Source organism: Euleptes europaea, unplaced genomic scaffold (assembly GCF_029931775.1).
Source record: "Euleptes europaea isolate rEulEur1 unplaced genomic scaffold, rEulEur1.hap1 H_2, whole genome shotgun sequence".
Lineage (NCBI taxonomy): Eukaryota > Metazoa > Chordata > Lepidosauria > Squamata > Sphaerodactylidae > Euleptes > Euleptes europaea.
This window is the reverse complement of record NW_026612050.1, coordinates 1,217,567-1,223,566: the sequence shown is the minus strand read 5'-3', so window position 1 is coordinate 1,223,566 and position 6,000 is coordinate 1,217,567. Positions and strand designations below refer to the sequence as shown.

Here is a 6,000-nt window from a genome sequence, read left to right as displayed (position 1 = left end):
ACAACAAGAAAAGCTTCTTCAGATATGTGAGGAGCAGACACAAGGGGGAAAAGGCCATGGGCCCACTGTTGGGTGAAAATGTAGAAACTCTGACAGAGGGCAGAGAGAAAGCAGAAAGGCTCAATGCCTACTTTGCCTGTTTTTCCCCTGAAAAAGAGAAGGGCTCATCTAGAGATGATAGTAGGCAAAGCGTGGTATCCACATCCTTTTTGAAGTGAGGCCTCGATTCTGTCTGCTTCCTTTTTGAAGTGAGGCCTCCAGAACTGCACACAATACTCCAGGTGTGGCCTGACCAATGCAGTGTACAGCGGAACTATGACATCTTGCGATTTGGATGTTATGCCTCTGTTGATGCACCCCAAGATCGCATTAGCTTTTTTTGTCACTACATCACACTGGCTGCTCATATTTAACTTACGGTCCACCCATACCCCAAGATCTTGCTCACACACACTGCTACCCAGAAGTGTATCCCCCATCCAGTATACATGTCACTCATTTTTGTTACCTAGATATAGATCTCGGCACTTATCCTTATTAAACTGCATCTTGCTCACATCTTCCCACTTTTCCAGTGTGTTCAGATCTCACTGAATTCTATCTCTGTCTTCTTGTGTGTTCAATGCTGCTCCTCCCAGTTTGGTGTCATCTGCAAATTTAATGAGTAGTCCCTCCACACCCTCATCCAGATCATTTATAAAAATATTGAAAAGGCACCCCACTGGACAGCTTGCTCCATTTAGATGAAATTGCCATTGACAACTACTCTTTGAGTGCAGTTCTGCAACCAGTTCCCTGTCTACCTAACTATCCTAGGGTCCAGTTCAAAGTCCCCTAGTTTACCCATCAGTACATCATGGGGAACCCTGTCAAAAGCTTTACTGAAATCCAGGTAAACAACATCAACTGCTGTCCCTCGATCTAGTAAGCTGGTCACTCGATCAAAGAAGGAAACGAGGTTGGTCTGGCAGGACCTGTTAGGGACAGATCTGTGCTGAGTTTTCTAGATCACCAAGTTGTTCTTCAGATGCTTGCAGAATGATCCCTTTAATATCTGGTCCAGTATCTTCCCAGGGACAGAGGTCAAACTGACTGGCCTGTAGTTTCCTGGTTCATCCCTCCTCCCTTTTTTGAAAATTGTGATAATTTTTGCCCTCCTCCAGTCTTGTGGCACATCTCCAAGAGGTCCTCCAAGAGGTCTGGAAGATGATGGACAAAGGCTCTGCAAGCTCTCTAGAAAGTTCTTTGAGCACTCTTGGATGCATACTGTCTGGCCCGGGGGATTTGTATTCATCTGATGCAGCCAGGTACTTCTTAACTACCTCTCTATTCATGTCAATTATTTGTGATAATTGTAAAGCTCTTCAGATGTTGGCTTGGTGGTATTTTGCCCAGTCTCTAGAGCAAACTTCTTCATGGATACTTACAAATCAGGCTCTCACTCTTTTAGGCAGCTCTTCATCAAGAGTGTACATTTTTTTCTCTCTTTGTTGCAATCTGAAAACCATCTTCAAACTTGACCTAATTTTTTAAAAAGGGAATTGATCAAATTATATTTATTATATTATTCACATGGGCTATCATGGGTAGCCAAACAGATGTTTCTTGAGTTGGTTCTTGGAAACATCCTAGGGAGAATTTTCTTGGAACTTTCATATAAATCCAATATATTGTTATATAGGCTTGAAATAGTAACTGCATGAAATCTGGCAAACTAGTCTAGACTAAAAATTACAAAAGTACAAACCAGGAACAACAGCAAAAACAAAAATCCTAGGCATTCTGAATAATGCCTGCATACACAAATATTACATAGCATGTTAAAATACCTTGATACCTTTGTCTCTAATTTTCCAAGTGACAAGTGTTTTCAAAGTAGCGGAAGGCTTATGTCAAAAGGGGGGAAGGTATGAGTGATACTAAAGGAAATGCCAGTTAACAGAATTATATTGAATCTGATGGAACTTCTTTAAAATGGTTGGTTCAGAAGATGAAAAGCTTTATCGTGCTCCAGTTTAGATCTAATCCAGCATGAACCTCTTTAGCAGAAAATGAGAAATGAAATGCAGCTAGGTGTGGGGAATGCTAAATTAATCTACTGCTGCACTAGCTATACCTTCCAGAAGTTATAAATTACTTTTTGACATGACCTTTCACCTTTCAGACATTGACTCAGCATTATCTACAATTGCACTCTTGAGTTCCTAACCAAGTACCTTTAATATATTTGATGTTTTATAATAAAGTAGGAAGGCATAACCCCTCCATAGATGAGCATAAAGCCAACAGGCATATGTCTCTATTCAAAAGTCATGTCCAAAGTGCAGACATGAAACCTCCCAGGGCAGATGTGTATAAGTACCAGTGCCCCATTACACATAATACAGACACCTGTATAAAAAGAATATGGGTGATAACACCCAATTCTCTATGTCCTTATCAGCTGTGTCAGATGGGTTTGTTGAAGAGCTGAACAGGTGCCTGAAGAAGATAATGAGATGGATGTGGGTCAATAAACTGAAGCTCAGTCCAGACAAGACTGAGGCACTGGTGGTCAACGGCAAAGCTATTCAAGTGCTCAGGAGTCAGCATGTCCTGGAGGGGTTGCCTGCCATCTGTCTCACTTTTCTTTAGACAGGCTTTTAATGGAGTGGTTCAATCTTTTTAAAGCTGTTTTATAGTCTGCTCCCTGCCAAAGGACTGTTTTATCAATACCATTTTAGGTCACTCTGTTTTATATAGAGCCAGCATGGTGTACAGGTTAAGAACAGCTGGCTCTAATCTGGTGAAATGTGTTTGTTTCCCTGCTCCTTCACATGTTGCCTGCTGAGTGCCTTGGGCTAGTCACAGTTCTCTCAGAACTCTCTCAGCCCCACCTACCTCACAAGGTGTCTGTTGTGGGGAGGAAAAGGAAAGGTGATCGTAAGCCGCTTTGAGACTCCTTAAAGGTAAAGCAGGTTATAAAAACCAACTCTTCTTGTTTTTATTGACATTTTATTTATTCATTTGATTGACTTGGCTTGTTTTGTTTGTAGGTGTGATTTGTTTTTACTGACTCATTTTTATTGTCTTGGCTGATCTTGTTTTATCTTACTTTAGTTGTAAGCTGCTTCAAGCGGCATGCAAATTTTCTAAACAAATAATTGCTTTACACTTCAACAAGACTATGAGAAATAATCAAAATACATATAATGAATATGTGCTTTGTTAAATCATATAGAAATCATATTATATTGCCAGCTATTATATAACTAGCAACTTCCATAAATCCTACTTGGCCTACTAAGGAATGGCTTCAAAGATTCAAACTGGTAGACATCACCAATAGTATACAATCTAGTGGAAGCTTGTTTCGCTATCCTTTTTTAGATCTGTTATAATGGGAGATCATTTTTAGTATTCTTTCTAACAGGTAAAAAAATCACATTTCAGTAGGGTAAGACAAAGCAGCCAAGGCAATCTGGTGAAACCAAGTTTTTGCCATTTTTTTAAGCTCTTCCACAGACAATTCAATCATATCTGCCTTCCCAACTAATTGGAAGTCAAGTTCTATTGTTACTGTGCTAGAAACCATTCCCAAACTGTTGATACCTAATAATAAGACATGGTTGTTCAGTAAGGGGTTATGACATAGGGAGTCAACAGGTTATCTCTAATGAATCCAAATCTGAATCGGGCTTCAGTGGGTGAACTGTAGACCAGTAACTTTGTCAATCACTATGGGTAGCCGTGTTAGACTGTCAATAGCAGTAGAAAAGAGCAAGAGTCCAGTAGCACCTTAATGACTAACAAAATTTCTTGCAGGGTATGAGCTTTTGCGAGCCATAGCTCACTTCTTCAGATACAGCTAGAATGTGATTCCATCTATCTTCGTCCTTTGTCTGTCACTGACCATATTAATTTATTTCAGCCCCAAGAGATAAATACACATAATATTAACAAGCACTACCACGATAATATGTCAGCAACATTTGCTATTTAGTTATCTCCATGTGATTTTCTTGCATTAGGACATCATAAATTGGTGGTTTAATTGAAATTGCTAGAAAGCATTTAATTAGGTACATGGATAATTTAGTCATCTTCATAAGCTCACACATGCATATTAAAAAGGAACACACAAGCAAAATGCTAAGGCACTAAATGCTTAGGGCTCAAATTTTCCCTCAAAAATTCAGCTCTGATTTTGCTTGCAATTACTACTACATCTCAACATGATCAAAGCAAACATACTTACAAAGGTCACAATAATTGCTTAAATCGATCCTTCTTTAGAATTGTACTAGTTGCATTCTATGTCACTTTCAGCCCATTCCTGAGACTGCAGGCAGGCCGCTGCGGCCGGCTGGGGCGCAGCAATGGCGCCGCTGGTAGGGCTCCTAAGGGGATTCAAGGTGGTGTAAGCCACCAAGAAAAAGGAAAAAGATGCAAAAGAAGTGAGAGGGCAAGGAGCAGAGCGGCGGCACTGGGACGCCGTGGCGCAGGGACGCTGTGGCACAGCCTGAGGTGAGGCAAGGCCAGCTGAGATCAGCACTCAACTTCCGGGGGAGGGAAAACACTGCGGGGAGGCAGGCCTCGCCATGGCGATGGGTGGGGAAGGCACTTTGAGCAAGAGCCATGCCCTCTCCCCATCAAGAGGGGAGTTTGAGATCGAGCAATGCACTCCACCCCCAGAGAGAGCACTTTGAATGAGAGCCATGCCCACTCCCCCCCCCGAGGGGAGTTTGAGCAAAAAATCGGCAAAGTCCCGACCCCCGGCACAGACTGGCAGCATGCTGGCCCATGCGAGGCTTACCTGTCAAGTGAGCGCCGGCCGCGAAGTGCGGCTTTTGAAAGAGAAATCTGGCTCCAAGGCCCCTCCTCCAGTGGGGTGCCGCCACTTTCTCTCCTGACCCTATTGGCTGGCCTCTAGTCAACTTCCAAAGGTGCCAGGTGGCGAGGGACGGAGCTTGGGCATGGCGCAGAGACTAGGGTCCGGAGCGTTTGCATGGCGGTCAATGGGCTGCGCCAGGTTGAGACCTGGCTTAACTTTTCGCCAGCAAAAGGGGGCGTTCCCGTGCCGAATGGGCCCTTAGGAGGCCTACTAACCATGGGACCTCCCCCAGCAGATCTCTAGCTCAGAAGGAACTAAGACTGGCGATCCGCCCCCTCCCACAGACAGGAATAGCCTCTATTCAAGGCAGATGTGAGTTTGTTTTGCCGAGAAAAGGAACCCTTTCTCCCCCTTGCAGAAGAGTCGTTAGCTATGGAGCCTCTAGGACCTCCCAAGAAACTGTGTTAACCCTTTCCCACCCGGGCCATGGAGAAACATATTCCCTCTGTACAAGAGGGCTGGGGGCAGAAGTGGCAACAATGGGGGGGGTTAAAGGGGGCAGGGACAGAATGTGCCACTAATTGGATGCCTGCCTGCTTGTCCGCACCAGGGGGGTCATCTGGGGCAGCTGCCTGTTTGGGGCTTGGTCGGCTAATTTTTAAGTTGATAATTTTGTATGGCCCTCAAATTATGTTATAAATATCCAAATGGCCCTTGGCAGAAAAAAGGTTCCCCACCCCTGCTTTACAGCCTTATATGCTAGAATCCTGCTATCAAAGACAGGATACATGCAATTCTTATGAAAATGAGTTCATGAGTTTTTATCACAACACTACAAATAACACTGGAAATGCTCATGTGTAAGAGGCCAGACACCAGAAGAGAGGAGCATAATTTGTACAAGATGCTGCTCCAAGCCAGCTTTAATCCACAGCTGTTTATGGCTACTGTAAAAATATGGGGCTGGATAGAAGTAAAATGTCATAAAAGTATACATTAAGTCAGGAGTGTCGAACTCATTTGTTAGGAGGGCCGGATATGACATAAATGTCACTTGGTCGGGCCAGGCCATGTGTAAATAAATAAATGCCATAAAATGTAATGCCAGATACTGGAGATACAAACTTTATAAAAGACACAGGCAAAGTCAATTAATGATATTGATTTTTACTTAAAAACCAACAAGC

General features: G+C 43.1%; 1 pseudogene; it reads right to left on the bottom strand.

The window, feature by feature from the left end:
• Nucleotides 1-1,430: 1,430 nt before the first annotated feature.
• LOC130492911 (lysine-specific demethylase 4C-like) overlaps nt 1,431-6,000 on the bottom strand; it is a 117,578-nt pseudogene continuing 113,008 nt past the window's right edge.